This window comes from Lissotriton vulgaris, chromosome 5 (genome assembly GCF_964263255.1).
Source record: "Lissotriton vulgaris chromosome 5, aLisVul1.2, whole genome shotgun sequence".
NCBI classification, from domain to species: Eukaryota; Metazoa; Chordata; class Amphibia; order Caudata; family Salamandridae; genus Lissotriton; species Lissotriton vulgaris.
This window is the reverse complement of record NC_141693.1, coordinates 1,541,407,082-1,541,426,925: the sequence shown is the minus strand read 5'-3', so window position 1 is coordinate 1,541,426,925 and position 19,844 is coordinate 1,541,407,082.

Here is a 19,844-nt window from a genome sequence, read left to right as displayed (position 1 = left end):
CAATAGGTACATCCACCGTTCTGACACGTCTTGCCCTAGGTGTGATGATTTAGATGCAGGGCTGGATCACCTCTTGTGGAGTTGCCCCAGGCTGGACACTTACTGGCACGTGATATGTGGAGCGATTGGGGCGTGCACGGGCCGCATCATTCCTTTCAACTGGTGTGAGTACCTTCTTCACCAATTCAAGAGGAGGCCCCAGGATAAGGCATCTTCCTGTTTTCTAGATCTGGGTTTGGTGGTGGCTAAGCGACTGCTTACGAGGTGGTGGAAGGACCGCGAACCACCTGTTGTGCAGGCGTGGGTATCCTCTCTTAGGGCATGGGCACAGGCAGAATGGATAGCCATACGAAGGGAGGAAACAACTGGGCTACGAAAGGAATCCATGGCGGAACGGTGGGAACGCATGCTTAGTGCCCTACGTTTGCCGGGGGGCACAGATACACTGGATGCTAGAACGACCTAAATAGCTGCCCCGGGCGGTTGAGCATGCCGTGGGCTACTTTACTGTCGGGGAGCGTTGCCATACTAAGCCTTTCTGCCTTTGGGTGCGCACGTCTGAGATACATGCATGCTCACACATACTGATGCACGTGGGGGAGGGCACCAAGGGGTCGGAGCGGGGGGAGAGGATTAACATGCACTTGTGTATGTGTTTTTGCGGCTGTAGTTTCAATGTTTGCATAAATGTTAGATTAACGTCATCTCTATGCACAAATACACAGTAGTCGGATTCACACCGTAAATATGTTATTGTGCATGATTGGACTGGCAGGCAGCCGTACAATGCTCCAGGAGACTCCGGACTAAACCCTGCATGTGTGTGCTAGGCCAAAGTGCACATACCCCTCCGTATGTGTTAATGTGAGCGTGGCTACATGATTATATACCACACTGATCTGAGATACTTTAACGTACCGAATCGACTGGATTATCATGTTATGCTGACGGAATCTTGCACTGTACTTTGAAAAATATAAAATGCTAATAAAATAGATTTGACAAAAAAAACCTTTGAAATTCACTGAAAAAAACATGGATTTTACAGACGTTATAGTTAGGAGTTAGCATTTTAAAAAACTTTTAAATTCACAGAAAAAACATAGGTTTCAGGGATATTATAGTTAGTTGAACATTTGACTTATATAAAACCAGAGAAATTTTCCAGTTATAGTTAGTTCAGCTAACTATAACACGCGCGCCCACAATGCACTACTGATGACGTCACATATCACATCACTCATGACATGGTCAGTGATATCAATCATGACATCACTGATGATATATCAATTCTCTTCTCTGTTGAACACAAATATAACCATCACTACTCAAAATTTAGAAAATTCACTCAATAATAACAATAATAACCCACTGAATCCCCTGTACATTTCTCAACAAATATTTCTTACAACAGTTATTCACAAGAGCCAGGCTAGATATCCACAATCATAAAAACATAATCTACAGTTATTCCCCCAGATGTACACCAGTTCTTCATGTGAATTCAGACCCCCTGGAGTCTTTGTTTGGAGATCGATAATGAACCTCGATTCTAATCTCCTAAGGCTCATTACTCTATCTTTGTCTATGGGGTGCCTGGTACATGATCCAAAATAAAGAAGGTCAATAGGTTTCTATCACCTCTGTGGAATGTTTTAACCGCATCGCTGCTGCGGCGATTTTTGCGCTGTGCGTTTTTTTTCATTTTTCCGCGTTACATGACGAGCTCAGCTCGTCATCAGCACACGCCACCCGTGGATGATGACGAGCTGAGCTCGTCATCAGCATCGAAGGGGTTAAAGTAGCGCGCCACTGGGTAGGTCATATCCCCGTTATTAATAGCCCTGGCATGCTGGAACACCCGTATTTTTGTCTGATGGATGGTGTTCCCAATGTACTTGAGACCACAGGGACATAAAAGACAGTACAGTGTATGGGGTAGTACGGATGACAAATTTGTTGATTTCTTTCTTTTTTTTTTCACACCTGGAACCTGACTTTTTTTCTACCACACATGCCTTGCATTTTCCACAGGGATAATAACCTTTCAAATCACTTTCAAAAACCTTTGGTACAATTCTCTTGGGAAAACTGCTGGTAAGTGTGTCTCGGAGGGCCCTGGCTTTTCGAAAAGTCAACAACGGTTTCTTTGGAATATCCATTCCAATACCCGGATCCATTTTGAGAAGACCCCAATGTTTCCTGAACATGTTTCTCAATTTATCTGCATCTTTAGAAAAGGTGGTTATCATCTCAAAACCACCCCTATCATCTTTCTCCTTCACTTTATTCTCTAGGAGCTTGTCTCTTGACAGAGAATTCACCCTTTTCAAAGCTCCCTCCAAAGTCTGGTCACCATATCCTCTCAAACGAAACCTCTTAATGCTTTCACCCGCATACTTCGTAAAATCCACCTCTCTGGTGTTATTTCTTTTTATACGAAGCAATTCCCCATAAGGGATGCTGTTGATAAACTTTGCCGGGTGCTCACTCTGGGCATGCAGGATAGAATTGCCCGCCATGGGTTTCCGGTACAGTTTTGTATATTTATATATATATATATATATATTTTTTTTTTTGAATCAGTTTCACAGTCTTACTTGGTGAAAACAAGGAAGACTTGGGTCCTATACTCCCCAGACTGGACCACCCAACTTTTGAAATCACAGAAAGGTGTCAAGGGAGGTTTATTTTAAATATTTGCGATAAACCTGAGACCACTAATACTGAGGTTTATGAGCGGAACCTCAGAATTAGTGGGCTCAGGTGTATCACAAATATTTAAAATAAACCTCCCTTATCACCTTTCTGTGATTTCAATACAGTCTCACTTGGGGCACCCACCACATATATAAACTTCGGGCCGCGGTAGGAGGTCAATGGCACCTGCTGCCACATCAGCTCCCCTGCCTGCCCCGATTCCAGTAGTTAGGAGTGGTTTTGGTTTCTGCTTCCACTGGGCAGGAGCAAACCTATACTGTCTGCCAATAAAAACATGGGCGGGGATTTGAAACTCCCCTGCCTATGGTCTTGCGGGCAGAGAGCAGCAGTGTTCAGAGGTGACGAAATCCCAGGACACTGCCTTCAATTGGGCATGGTGACCCTTCAGCAATAGAATGGCATGGGGAGGGGATTGGCTCCCCTTCCCATGAAATTTTTTTTTGACTCTATGGCTGGGGTTGCCAGGGTCATATAATTCCTCGGGAGGGTCCACATGCCCCCTTTCCATAAAACGAAAATCTGCACAGGAAGATGGGTTCCCTGGGCCTTAAAGAGGCTCTGGGATGGGTGTAGCTTACCCCCTCTCCATTAAATTAAACCGGCCCTGGGGGATGAGGCTCACTGGCCTTACAATGGTTAGTACATCCCCTTCCCCATAAATTATGCTTGATTTGTCATCATGCAAATCTCTTTCACCTTCATTTTCCTGAGACCACTAAATGCTAAGTGCTGTGCAGTCCATATACAGACTTTGAAGCTCAATGATTGGTCCCATCTCAAATGTCAGTAGGGTCCAGTATATAAAGAAGGTAATTACATTTCCATTAAGAATGACTGCCATAGGTCAAAGTTGTAAGGCCTTATATAAAGGATTATTTTGGAAAGTACATGAATTATTGTTAGAACTGGGGGTCTCTAGTTGGCAGAGGTAGGTACCACTGTCCAAATAGGGACCCTTGCTTCTAGTCAGGACAAGGAGATAACCCTCTCAGATAACCCCTGCTCGCCCTCAAGGTAGCTTGGCCTGAGCAGTCTAGGCTAACCAGAGGCAATGCGTAAAGTATTTGTACCAACACTCACAGTAACACAGTGAAAACACCACAAACTGATTCCACAACAGTTTAGGAAAATAAAGATATTTATTCTAAACTACACAAGACCAAAAACGTCAAAAATCCAACATACACAATGCAAGGTTACGGTTTCAACTGAGTTCTTCAGGTTGTAATCAAAGTTCTTTAAGTTGTGATCAAATGATCCACAGATGCGTGAAAAGTTCACGGTTGCGTCACGTTTACTCACAGTACCTTTGGGATGCAACAAAGTTCCACAAGCAGGAAGCTGGTGCGGTGGAAACAAGCAATGCGTTACTCCTGAGACCCTGGGGAGGCGATGCGACAGCCCCGCTGCAGCAGCGGGCGTGCGGCGACGAATCCGGTCTGTAAGGGGAGGAAGGCAGCTTGCGTAGATTCCGGTGCGTAGGTTCCGTGGGAAGTCTATTCTCGCAAAGGCACGATGCGAGGATCTCGTAGGGGCTGCGACGATCTCCGGGGCGATGATGCGCGGTCCAGCGGTGATCCTCTCTCTTGCAGCTCCTCGGGGAGATGCTTCTGCAGCGATGTCTGCAGCGACGTGATGCGGTCCGCAAGCAAGCGGCGCGGCGTTCTCACCCAGACGACAGGCTCTGCGACGACACTCGCAGCGATGTTCGATTCTCCCGCACCGGTCTGGTGCGTCCCGCAAACGAAGGGTGTGACGGCTCCGGCAGCGATGTCAGGCGCTGCGCCGATCTCGACCTTCGTAGCGGCGGGAAACTTCTCGCACTGTCGGGGATGCGCTCCGCAAGCGAGCGATGCGACACTTTTCAGCTTCACAAGTTTCTCAGCTTAGTCTCAAGCTTCCCAGCTCAGGTTCAACTTCTAGAGGCCCCACAACTGGATCAAGCACTCTACGAAGGACAGAACTCTCTCAGCAGAGTTCAGGGAGACTGGGGGTGAAGTCCTTTTGTTCCTGGGACTTCGGAAACAGGGAGCCAGCTCTTCTCAGGCCCTTGGAGATTCCTTACAAGACAGGGGACACAGCTCACAGCAAAGTCCTTCCCCTCTCCTTGGCAGCAAAGCAACAGCAGGTCAGTCCGGCAGAGCAACAGCAGGACAGTCTTCCTGCTTCAACGACAGCTTTCTCCTTGGCAGAGGTTCCTTCTTGATTTCCAGGATGATCTAATTTTCTGTTGTCAGGGGTCCTGTACTTATACCCCTAAAGTCTTTGTTCTCTCTGTGCAGGTGGGCCCTGAGCCCGGTCTGAACCAGTTCTGGGTGGATCCTGAGCACTTTGTTTTGCTGGCTGCATCTTTCCTTTCAGAGTGAGGGGCAGGGTCCTCAGCCGCCCAGCAGGAGGTGGAGCCAGCATTGTGGCAGGCAGGCACAGCCCTATTCAGCCCAGGTGCTAACTCCGCCCACCACTCAGGTAGCAATTACTCCACTCAGCCTAGTGCTGACTCATCCAGCCTCTGGGGCATTCCCCAGCCCCTGTCACTCACAAACCAGACAGTCAATACACAAACAGTCTCAGGCACACAGAAGGGTCAGACAAGAGAACAGCAACTTTCTAAAAGTGCTGCCCTCAAACACAGGATCTAAAAACCACCTTTTCTAAAAGATGCGTTATTAAATTCTGAGTTCAGGGATACTAGATACTTATGTCCTATCTTGTTCCTATGGGAAGAAATGCCGTTAACCACTGTAGCCAGCATTCCCCATGTTAACCTATGGAGCAAGATAGCCTTACAATAGTGAAAAACGAAAATGGCTGTAATTCACTACCAGAGCATGTCACCTGCACTAGTACATGCTCTACCTTTCACATACACAGCACCCTGCCCAGGGGGGTACCTTGGGCCTTCCATAGGGGTGACTGATGTGCACGAAAAGGGAAGGGTTAGGCCTGGTCAGCGGGGACGCGGACCAGGAGGACATGGCAGTTCTAAACTGCCCGTAGGCGCTGCAGTGGCAGGCCCGAGACACCATTTTAGAGCTACTCCTGTGGGTGGCATCTGTCATCACCGGCCCTGGCACACCCAGTGCACTTTACGAGGGACTTCATGGTGATACAAATATGCCAAACATGTATATCCAATCAGAATAACAATTTACATAAGGAGCACTTACACTCTGGAACTGATCAGCAGTGGCAGAGTGTCCAAAGCATCTAAACCAGCAAAAACGAATCCAGCACAGCATCGAAAAATACAGGAGGCAGAGGCAAAAAGATAGGGGTAATCACGCCACAAGATGTCAGGTCTAACAATTATATCATCAATAGGATAAGCAACAAAGACTAAAAATCATGACCACAAGGAACCCAGTACAGTTCAATAGTAATTTCAGTATAGATTTGCCATCTAAGAGTGGGAAAGTGGGGATCCCTTGACACAGGAAATACAGGTCCTTCAGACAAATGTTTTCACACATTACAAACAAATATATAGTTCTCAGAATATTCACCACTAGAAACAGGCTCAAGAACCATTTTACTTCATAATATATTTGAAGATTCTCTCATTATACTATTTCATTGGATTTGGAGTTTTCAAGAATATATTCAGTTGACAGAAATCATAACATTTTATACAAATCGTCCTTGGACAGTGAAGTCCTCAAGACTGGAAAAGCTCCAGTCTTTCCATGTAAAGCTCACAATTCTTTATTTAGAGTGAAGGCAACAACAAAAGCAATGTAATTTCAGAGTACAATGTCTACCATGTTAGCGCAGGCTCGATTTGAAGCAGCTTAAAAATGTAAGAAATGTAAATCAATGTTCACACACCTCCACTGATGATTTCTACAGAACACAGCTTTAACTTGGGGTTATTTTCTTTCAATTTGCTTAAATTGTTCATTGTTTTGTAGAGTTCACTTTGCATTTCTTCAGCCATTATGTCAGTTTTATTTCTCTTTCTTTGTCTCATTGTTGACATCTTCTGAAACCCCAAATAAAATATATTGCTTGATGAAGTTCCTTTGCAAAATAATTGGGCAAAGTGCACTAAAGCAATTTTAGTATTCTCTGCCTTCACATCCTAACCATTATCAAATCTTAGCAAATGCCGTAACAATAAATCCAAATACTTATCCTATTTCTTAAGTTTCAGTAAATTCATGCGTAATATTGGTCATGGTTGCAACATATCTATTAAGGTGTTTATCTATTTTGGAAATGTATGCCCAACATTCCCTTGCATAGATTGCCTTACAGACTCTGCCTTCCTTCATGAGCAGCAAAACACAATGCGATTCGGCATGATCATAGCTCTCACAGCCAGCAATTTCTGATTTTAACGTCACTTAATAAAACTTTTACTGATGGTGAGAATGCTCCAAAGAAGTCACTGAGGATCTACTTAAAGTCTCTGCTCCTCGGTCTTACATAATGAAAAGTGGGCACATCTAACTTGTTGATGAGATAAATGACATAAACATCTGAATAATGGCAAGTTCTCCTGAACTCTTTTTGCTTCTATTGATGTTCTGTCTGCTTCACCTTATGAAACACCTCTACAGTACCAAGGAGACTACTTACGTCCAATGGCGGCTCACACCGGTAATATCAGTGAAGCAATGGGGCGGGTGGGGTGGGCTAGAGCTCACTACACTGCAGAAAGGGTGATGTGGGGAGAGCAAAGTAAGATGTTTTATTCATTTAATATTACTTAGCCTGTCTTCTGTCAAATTCCACCACCCCAACACACCCAACCCCAACCTAACACCCCACTGCTCTTACTTTTGCGAGCCGCTACTGCTCATTTCCACAGAGCAGTAGACTCTCGATCTGTGGGAGTCACTGAACTCAGTGTGCTCACTCCAGTGCACCAAGGAATGCTCCATTTATGCACATTCAAAATGAAAAAGTTACATGCCTAGTTTGGTTCAGCTATAGCACCTCACAGTATACCTCACCTAAGCAGACAGTTCACCATTCACCAAATCTGAGGTATCGCTCTTGAACTTTATGCTGTATACATTGTTACAGGGATTCTGCGCAAACACAGAACTGTGCACAGAGACTTAGGAACTCAGTGAATTAGGGTGTGCCAAAACTTACCTTAGTACCCCAAATCCCCTACCAGACTAGCAATCAGTGTCACATTAGCTCTTCGTCCTATAGTAATGAAGTCAATGATTAGACAACCTAGAACATCCGACTTAGGACCCTCTCAGGAATGGTGGGAAGTGAGAACACTCCTTTGTTATACATTAATACCAGTCCACAACAGGAATATAATAGAGACACAGTAAGGTTAAAATGTTTATTTTAACTACGTGATCTCAAACGCAGTATTTTAATCAACATAAGCAGACATATCATTAATAAGAATACGGTCAGCGTGGCTACAATTCCATAAAATAAAAAAGGAGAATCATATTACAATGATAATGCAAACAGGTGATAAAAGCACCTATTTAAAGCACCCTCCCTATCTAGGAACCATGTATTATAAAACTATAGATGGTCTCTGGAGTATTCTTTAGGGGGATTCCATTTACCTGTCCGCTCAGTAAATGTAAATTACATCAGGATCGGTTAGTCTCTCTGCATGCCTGGAATCTTCCAAGTGTGTTCAATTCTGGCAAGTGCGCTATGATAAAGGCGCCAGAATCCTACTCGGCTTGCAGCTGCCAAATTGTTGTGTCTAAAATGTGTTACACGGATACGCCGATAAACAGGCTCGGGCGTTATGATAACCTTGGCGGCTCAGTACTCACTGTACAGACTGGGAATACGATGGATATCTAGAGATGCCTAAAAAACAAACCCTTACTCATGTATAGACCTTCGTTAAAGCAAACTCAGCAAAAACAGCTAAGCAGTGCCGTGTGCAAAAGCAGCAAAAAGAAAAAATGGTGTTTAAACCCTTAATAAGCCATGCTAACTTAACATGCAAGCAAAAAGAGGCCCATACCCCACACTACAACATCAAACAAAAAATATAATCAAAAATACAATAACAGTTGAACCTAGAAGTCCAAGAAATAGTGCCACATATTAGTTAAATTCAATTTGTTCATCGCATGTGCATAAGAACTTATTGACTGATACTCACATCATCGTTATCTGGGTTACAGCTATGTCACCACTCAGCAACCAAGATCAGATTGGTGCAGGGTCAATTTGAATCTGGGGACAAAATCACCTGAACCACGAAGGTATGGTGATCAGTTTGATGGTCAAATAAGTTCATTCAATGGTAATTAAATTAGAATGATTTAAAACCTTCCCCAAAAAGTCCTAATTACTGCAGCTTTTTCCTGGAAAGTTTGAGGGTGAGTGTCAAGCGGAAGCAGAGTAAGCCACGAAAAAGTCACTATATATATATATATATATATATATTCACTGAAAAAACCATAGGTTTTACACACGTTATAGTTAGGAAATAGCATTTGAAAAACCTATGAAATTCACTGAAAAAATCATAGGTTTGACACCAGTTATAGTTAGCTGGAAATTTTACTGATATAAAACCAATGAAAACCAATGAAATTCCACGTTATAGTTAGTTGGACTCACTATAACTTGCGCGTGTAATGCGCGTGTAATGACATCCAAAGTGTGTATGCCAAAATGTTAGCCACTGCAAACAGTCCCTAACATCGCTATCTCCTATTATCAACTTTTGGAGATATTCGCGCGAAGCGCAAATATCTCCGAAAGCTAAGACCTGCCCTGAGCAGTTCTTAGCCATGTTATCTAATGAGAGGTGGATAACATGGCTAAGAGCATTTGCTCGATAATTCATGAATGTCGCTGACTTTTCAGCGATATTCATGCATTGCGGCCGTTTTTTATCGCATTTACGATAAACCTTGCTAATAGCAAGGTTTATCTGCGATAAAAATCGCCAATGTGCGGCGATAATTTTTGTCTCTAAACAAGTTAGAGACAAAAATTATCGCTAGTTCTTGGTAATATGGCCCTAAACATTTACCGCAGCGCTGCAGCGATTTCTTCCGCAAATAAACCTTGGTATTAATAAGGTTTAACGCAAATGCGGTAAAAACGTTGCAAAGCATAAGTATCACAAAAAAATCAGGATTATTCATAGATAGCGACCTAATGCTATTAGCCATGTTATCCACCCCCCATTGGATAACATAGCTAAGAACTACTCAAGGCAAGTCTTAGCTTTTAGAAATATTCCCGCTTAGCGCAAATATCTCCAAAAGCTAGTAATAAGAGATAACGATGTTAAAGACTATTTTCAGTCGGTAACATCTTGGCACGCCCACTTTGCATCTCATTAGATATAAATGCAACTGACATGCAAAGTGCACCCAAAATGTTCACTATCTTCTACTAAGTGTTCCTAACTAGTGTTAGCAGCTGCTAGGTAATAGAGAGATAATTTTATCTCTGCTTTCTTGACGTTTAAAGTAAAAAAATCACAGATAAACACCTTTCATAATATACCTCTATATTCAAATTGAAGTAGGCGTAGGTCTTCACGCAGCAATCACATGTACAGATTTGAAAGAATATGGCCCAGAAAGTCACTGAGTAAAATCTCATAAATGACAGTCAACCAATTTCAATACGTATTAGTTCAGAAGAACAGTTCTTTATGATACAGGGCTCTAGAATGACAAACATATCTCATCTTTATAAAAACCCTTCAGGTTTTTTCAACAACTGTTAAATGGTTCAATACTCATCACAAACGTGCTCCATCATGAACATTGTCTGATCTGTCCTCAGGACGAACAACATTTCTGATGAACTTGCCGCTATGCATGCACAACACTAACATTTTGCTTCCTTAACACGTTCTATTCACTAAGCAGAACCATGACGGAACCACTCTAGCATAAACACATCTGAACCATGGCTCATAAAAGGAGTACCTCAATCATGACCATGCAAGTCCCACTAAGCCCCCCAGCCCCCTAATCTTGAGTCAAAATTGGAACTACAACACAGGATTTAAAGTCCTGTAAAGAACACCATGTAACATTTAATACCATATACACCATCGTTTTCATATATCACTTTTCCTAAACTCACTCAGTGAAATATCGCTCATTTTATTTAATCACTTTTAAACCATACCTTCTAACAATGCACCCAATCCTATGTGGAAGTGTTCAATATAAAAGATGACATTGTTTTAAGAAGGATAGAGAAATAAATAACACAATGTTGTAAAAATTTCTTTATTATATATACTTACCTAATAAAAAGAAAAAAAAATTAAATGTCTTATGAAAACGTAGCACCTGTGGAAAGAAATTAAAAATAAAATTATAAAGTATATTATTTATAGAAAAAACAATACGAAACAATAAGACAGGTCCAAACAAAACTGTCAGATATTATTAAATATACGTACCTTATAAATATAATATCTGTGGAGGAGAGTAAAAACAAAATCTGTTATAATACATATTTCTGGATGCAATGTAGCAAAATAAGTAAACAACATATTAAATGATTTATTTTTGCTGTCCTCAGAAAACATTGATTTTCACTATCAAGAGTGATTTCAACATTAATCATCATATAACAGCGGGGAAAAAAAAACACAATCAAAATGATTGTGTTTAAAAAACCCATACAAAATCTGCATACATATTATAAATACTTGAAAAAAACATGTCTTAAATGTTTTCCTCAAATTCGCAATTTCTTGAGTAAGCACATTACATCTTCCACAGTTACAACCTAATTAAAGTATACCACTTATTTTTCAAGATATCTCAACAAAATCCCGTGCAGCAATCTCCTATAAAAAATGTATTTGAAAGACACAGTTTCTTCTCTCATACATTTCCGCGTGGCCAAATTGTATAAGCTAACTCATTATCTTTTAAATACCTCTCCGAAACACTTACGTCCATATAAGTTTCTAAATAATTCTCAAAAGTACTAATTTTCTTCTCTCATATTTTTCCACGTGGCCAAATACTATGAGTTAAGTAGTTTGTTTCTGAAATTTTGTAATCTTAGTCTCATCCATTATTTTCTGTACTTTTACAATCAAAATTTGTACCATATGTTATACCATCAAACATTAAGTAAATTTGTACCTGATGTTATCAATATGCAAAACACAAATTTCATGTATAGATTTGTACACCCTTATTTACATGATATTTGTAAACTACTAAGTTTCAGATCTTTATAGTATACATATTCCTACACCAAACCACTCTACTGAAATTTGGGTTCCAAAAATAACAAATAAGAGTTACTTAAGGCAAAAGGCAAACGTTTTTTAAAAGTCAATTGGCTATCATTGCAAAGTGTCCAGCCAGTAGCACACTTCAAATAAGCCGTATAATGTCCTGATGATGTAGAATGCCCTTCATGATAAATAATGGCTACAGTTACAAATGTTCTTCTAGAAATAGAAACTTGAGAAGCCACAACATTTTTAATTAAAGTGGATACTTTACTCCCATCAGCTCTGCATCGTTGAAACATTAAAATTACATATTGTCCGTATCTATGGATAAATAAAGTTGATAACATTTCAGACTTGCATTGAGAACAGACCATATTTTGATGCGCATCTTTAACTAGTTCATTAAAAGGCACTTCTTTGCAGTCTGGTAATGTCAAATATAAAAATCTTTCGCTGGGTATCTCAGTACTACTTAAAAATGAACAATTATCACACTTATGTTCCCATTTATAAGAAAGCCCAAAAAGACTATCAATATCTACACCTTCATCTTCCAAAGCTGTAAACATATACATAATAAATTCCTGACAATCTTGCTGTATATTCTGAGAAAACTGATTTACTTCTGCACATATATCTAAAACATTCCTTAATTCCGAAACACTTCCTATTTCATTATCACCACTACTACACGTTTCAAATATAGAATTTAAAGAATGACAAAAGGTATGCTCCTGATTTTCTATAATCTGTTCCTTAACATTTTTCAAAAAGAAAACAACATTAACTACTACATTTGCATAGCAGTTGACACCACACCTATTTTCCAACTTAAATCCAACAATCTCTTCAATACTAACAGTTTTCCTAGAGCTACCAACAACAGCTACATCTTTTTTTCGTCATTTCTGGACTACTTCAGCACATTTGTCCTCATTTTTCCTTTTCTGACCAACTATACGCCTTTCAATTAAAGGATATTGAGGTAAACTTGGAGCATATTCTCTTCCTAACCTATTGTACTCCTTCACACAATTTAAATCTGCACTAATCTTTGTCTCATCATAATCAATTAGATAAAGTCCACATAAAGTTCTAACACGCGACAGAGCAACATACGCCATACCCTCTTTGAATACAGTACTTCCAATATTTACCAAAGCACAATCTACACTTAAACCTTGAGATTTATGTATAGTCACTGCATATGCCAAACAAATTGGAAATTGCTTACGACGGACATATAAGTCTTTCACAAGCAAAAAACGAGTTGAACATCGACTAATTTGTTGAACTTCATCAATCCCATCAAATGTTATCTTCAAAAATTCAATCTCATCTCTATTGGTATAATTCACAAAACCAACAACATTACCCATTGCTCCATTTACCAATCCTCTTTCTACATGTAAATTTCTTCTTAAAATTATCCGACAATTTAAACATACATACAGATTTTTCTCTAAACCAGCAGTTTTAGATATAGTTTTTTGAAGAGAATCCAATTTCAATTTCAACTTTTCAGACAAAACAATAGTACTACCTTCATGCTCTATTCTATCTTTAGCTTCCAGTTTCTTAATTTCTTGCTTTTCTAAATTCAAAATGTTCTCATTAAAAACTGAACATTCTTTCAGAGTTGGCATCAAGCATATCACTGACTTATCTACAACCTCTTCACTATATATTCTCTCAGGAACATTATCTTCATTAGGAAACAGCTTGGAAAGTAATCGCGTTCGTAGAGTCTGTTTTGCATCTTCAGTTAATTTTCCAATCCTAATATCTTGAAGAATACTTCCATATTTAGTATCCTTTGCCTGTCGCATATTTTGAATCAGTTCAGTATATTTGAAATGTGACCATATATTTACATTTCCAATACTGCCCAGGCACTTTCTGGTCTCCTCATGTGTAACAGTTTCAAATACAGGTTGTCCTTTGACAGGAGTCAGCTGGAGTAGATCTCCAAAAACTATGACATGTTTACCTCCAAATAACACATCATACTCTGTCTTAAGTGTCTGTTGCATTCTTAAATGCACAAAAGCAAGCATTAAATTAGAGACCATGCTTACTTCATCAATAATAAGAAGTTTCATTTTTTTAAGGACTCTAGAAACTTCAAAAGAAGCTTCTCCAGAAAGCTTCTGATATTGTAATTTATTTTCATGTTCAACTGGCAGCATCAGCGAACGATGTAAAGTTACACCTTTTATATTATGTGCTGCCAATCCAGTTGGAGCAGTAACAACACACGACAGTGTTGATTGAGTTGTTTGCTGTAAATATGTAGTAATTCCTTTAATTAGGAAACTTTTACCAGTCCCAGCTTCTCCACTTACATATAATCGAATAGGCTCAAATGACATACATGAGCAATCTTTTCTCTCATGACGAAAGCCATGCTCAATGTGCTCTGTCACTTCATCATATATCTGTCTTTGCTCAACATTAAACTGCTTCTTTAATTCTTCTAAGTCGATTACTTGCTCTTGACCTTGCTGCATTGCGCTTTCCACCTCATCCATGGCGGTGGCTGCTTCATTTTGAATAATTGGTTGTCCCAGTGGATCTTGACTTAATGATGCCGAACTTTGACTATCTTGTGAACTATCTCTAGCAATCTCTGCTGCAATTGTTGCTTCTTGCTCTATTTCGTCATTCAACATTTGGAGATAATTGCTGAAAATAGGACATTCAATAGTACTTTTAGATGCGTTGAATGAATCTTCATAACTATCAAAGTCTCCAAGTAGTTCCTCTTCTCTACGCCATGGTTTAAAGAGTTGCAAAAGAGCAAAATAGTAAAACTCTCTTTTATCAGGTTCCAGGTATCAGTTTCCGATGATTTATCAAGTATCTTTTTCTTTGTTTTACCAGACATCCTTCATGTCCAATTACAGCATGTACACCTTTATCAATATTCTCGGTAACATTTCTCTTAAAAATATAATTTTGAAGTATTTCATACAGACAAATGTTTTCAAGCAGAGTACTTCTATTTGGATAGTATGTATCCAACATATTTGTTTTCAAAATGTCTGTACTGTTTGGTTCTTTCTGGGCTAAGTACTCAATTTCTTGCACAGGTTTCAGAACACGGTTTCGTGTTTCTGCTAGGCCCAAACTCACCCAGAGAATAGTCCTTGACTTCGCATAAAGACTTGCTGATGATAATCTATCACAACATTCATATGCTCCAATTTCTCGATGAGACAGCATCTTCAAACTGTACGTATATAATTTCTTGCTCAGGCTCTTTTCATGAGAAATGTCTTCCCACATCTCCTTCAATTCCGTCTTTTCAGATTTCGTGATGTAAGACGTTACATATCGAGCCACAGCAATAGAGTTGTCTGCAACATACTGTATGTCCATGTTAGCATTCCACATGGACAAAATGACTGGATTATAGTCATTAATATATTTCGATTCTTCACCTCTTCTTAAATTGTACGTATTTTTAGGTGACCTCCTTCTGATATTATGTCGCAAACATGACATCAAATTGTTGACTCTTCCTTTTGAAAGTACCGGTCGTGCAAATCCAAAGCGACATTTGGTATAAAATTTGCTCTTTGATTTGAATTTTCGCCGACAATATTTTCCACAGCGATGACTTTGGAAACGTAACACTTTTCCTCTTAAGTCCTTATCAGTGGTACTATTAGGTATGTCACAAGTGGCATACTGTTCAATAAAATACAGTACAGTCTCATCCGAGTCTATTCCAAATTTAGGAGCATCCTTGATCCATAGTAGCATATGAATATGAGGAGCACCTCTTGCTTGATATTCTTTTCTCCAAAAGAAATCCAGTACTTCACCAAGAGGCGGATTTCTCTTGTTAGTAATGAAAGACATCATAGCTTCAAATCTATGATTAAAATACCTGCAAACATTAACTGGATCTAATGAACACAGTTCTCCAGGTGTCTTATAGTTTATATTTTCTATATTTGCATTCGCCTCCCGAAGAAATTCAATTAAATCTTCCCAAGCATACTCTGCACAGCTTAGAGTTAAAAACCATGTTGGTGCTCCTAAGTTTCTAAGCATACACTTTAAATCTCCATGACGACGGTACCAATACTCATTAGTACCCCGCTGACAAGCCATTAAATTAATTAAATGAGAATCCAAAACACTATCTTTCTGATGCACTCTATCCATAAATTCCTTTGCTGATATATTTTGCAGATGTACACCACTTTTTAAGATATGATTTACTGCATAAGACAGACCAGATAAGTCACTCTCAAACAAAAGATGAAACAAATATGGAATACATTGCCGAAACCTTGCATCTTCTGCATATAATCTAGTTGTCCGGTACTCAGATGCAGGAATCTGCATAGGTCGATCATCATATCGTGTACCTTCACCTGTAGGAAATAACTGTGGGAAACAACGACCTTCCAAACTTTCTTCCCAGACACTAATCGGATTTCCTTTCGCCTTTCTCATCTGAAATAATTCAATAGCATTCCCTATTGCTTCTTTGGAATGCAGTGGATGAACACTGTAATGTTCATAAATTTCTTCAGATCTAGATACATCAACTTTCTCAATTTGTCCACTACACAAATCACTATCCTCTTCTTCACTTACATCTTCTTGTTCTACATATATATCTTTGTAATACTTATTATTTTGCACTAAATACAACGTTGCCTTTTTCACTTTCCTAACATCCACTAAATCTTGCCAGATTGTCTTACTCTTTGTGGGTACACCATTCACTAGAATAACTAGAGGTTCCTCTTCTACATTTTCAACACCAATTGTTTCCATATTTTTTTTAAGATCAAGAGGCAAATACACAACTCTACCCTTTAATCCTCTTAGTAAATCTGAAGGATTTAATTTACCAGTCTTAGGCTCCATTCGAACAATAGCCTGAAAACGATGTACACATTGAATCAGAATCGTCTCATAAGTATTTAAATTCATCAATTCAGATGGAATATTTACCAACTCTAAATTATTGTGAACAGCTCTAGCAGGCATTTTATTTTCATCTAATTTATTATAACAATATTTACAAACACGTTGCTCAAAACCCAAATCAAAATAGTTTTCCACCAACAAATAAGTTGCAAAATCTTTCCATTGACCATTACTTTCATCTTCACTTTTTAAATATAAATCAACTAACCTCGTTTGACTTTTGTAATGAATTCGTCGACAACAGACACAAGAAAAATTTGGTTTCTCACCTGCAATTACCTTAAACTTTATTATTTCTTGTTCAAAGTTTTCAATATTTACATGCCCAACATTTTCTAACACATTTCCTTCTGTAATTATATCACCTTCTGCATTATCTTCCTCGGGACCAAAATAACTTACCTCAATTTCTGCACAAATCTTCTTAACATCTAATTCACATCCATACAAAAGAGCACTATTTAACTGTTTAAGTTTAAGTGCTGGACTTTTTGCATAGTACAAATTTCTCACTAATTTTCTCATTTTAGTGTGATGCACTGCTAACATCCGGAAGTGATGAAATACACTCTGACATATTTTTTTAGAGAGACAAGCCAGTGAATGGCCATGCAGACCTATTTTCTCACGCACTCTGCATTCATCTAATTCTTGCAACATTTTAATTTTTTTCTTTAGACTTTCTTTAGTGTACTTACGTAAGAAATTGCGAAAGAAATTAATTGAATCCTGTCGTACACTACAAATGCTACTACAATTCCAACTGTAAACAGGAGCATTAGGACGTCCCTGTAAAGCTTCTCTAACCATAACATCTTCTGCATTTCTAACCACAATTTTCTCTTTCTCAATAACACAACCATCCTTCACCTCATACGCTCGACCTGTGGTGTCAACTGCATGCAACAAATCGTTACTTTGAAAGTAACTCTCTTCATTAAAAAATGGCTCAGAAGTTGAAGTATGCATCCACTTCCCAGAAAACACTTTACAAAAATTACTCCTATTTATATGTCTCTTCCATTTACTTTTACTTTTGAAAACTCGAATCGCCTTATTTAAAATATTTATTCTATTAAGTATTAAAATAAATAACTTTCGTTTTGTCTCAAATGCGCGCTCAACAAAAGCCTCTATGTATAGTTTTTTTTTAAGAAAAACAGATCTTTTTTTAAAAACTTTTTCCTTTTGTAATAAATTTGCAACGACTCTGTTGTAAAACATACGCTTCCTGATTTGGCTAAATTGATTGCTCCGGGTTTTACTGTACTGACTTTCATCTTTCCTAATTGCAGTAATATTAGTTTCTTTAACTCCAGATGTCTTTTTAGATGATGAAATCTTTTTCTACTTCTGAACTTCAATAGTTACATTGTTCCTCCCCAAAATACTTTTCACAAACTTTTTAGTTTGCTTACCAGGAGTACTCTTCTTTGTAACCGTCCTCTCAGTCTTTGAAAATAATTCTGTAGTTTTCTTCTTTAAACTGTACGTCCGCTTGTAGAGTTTCTTTTTTTCAATTCTGGTCGGCATCTTAATTTAAAATTTTGATGAGATTGTGAACCTGTAAGACACAAAAATAACAAATATTATAGTTCAGTACTACCATATACCATACAAATTAAAACCACACATTCATTTTTTAATAAAATACACATAATAACAGAAAATCTCTGAACAAAGTAGTAAATCCTGTAGTGAATTTTCCTTGTAAATTTTTCACACTATATATTTCTTTAAAATTCATAGACAATTTTGAATTTTTTTTTTAAAAGCATACAAACAGTACACTTTTTTCAAAAACTATCGGTCATCATAAGTGTTTTAATCTTTTTTTCTACAATCTCTTTTACACTTCATGAGAACATATCTTATCACTCTCATAAAGCACTTTATTGACGAATATATGAAAAAAGCTATCATCACGAATGGTTTGCTATCATTTTTTTTATTTATTTAAAATTTCATAATTTAAAAGAACTTCTAACATCAGTTCATCAGAAATTTCTTCAACTTCATTTTCCTCCTCTTCTATCAGCTCTAAATATGCTGAATCTAAAGAAATGTCCATAAAATAGTCATTGTCATCTTCTTCCTCTCCAACAACCGCATCTAATATTTCCTCCATTAGTTCCTTTATAATTTCAAAATTCACTTCATTTTCTTCCCCAAAAAATTCCATTATTTTTTTCAATAAATTCTTCTTTTTCCTTTTAAAAAAATATAAACATTAAATTATATCTTTGTCCATAAGTGTATAATTAAAAACTACCTTTACTAATTTTTAAACTACAGATAATTTTATAATCTCTAACTTATTAACTCTATAATTTGTAAGATACCACATTCCTCTTGTTTTGAAAAAGAAATTGGCAATATAACTCTAAACATTGACACTTTGTTTTTTTTAAATTAAATAATTACTGATGATAAAAGACATTTCACTGTAAAATTCATTTTTAGATTTTCTACATATTTGAAATATTTATTACCTGTACAATAATTTTTAGAGACCCATTTCTTTTATTTCATCACTACAAAGTGCAATATAAATATATGCACTCTAAAGAAAAGAATTACACTATACAAACCATTTAATTCACTTTACAGATTACTACTTCCCACAGAGACAGTTCCATTTATATTACAACAGTATACTCACCATGTCAATGTCTTACCATATGCAAAATATCATACTTACCATGAACAACCACCTCATAATAAAACTCTACATTAATATTTTAAAAACTGCCTATACATAGTATATTCATAGATATACAGGAAAATAAACATTACATTTCGATCCATATCATAATACCTCTCTCTAATTAAAAATGGAACACTACCAAACATAATACAACAAGATTTTAGAAATAATGAGCACTTCACAAGTATTACTAAAACAAACCTAAAAGAATTATACTCCAATGATTTCTAAATCTCAACTCCTTGTAAAACTTCACATATCCCAAGCTCATTAAAACATAATTTGAAC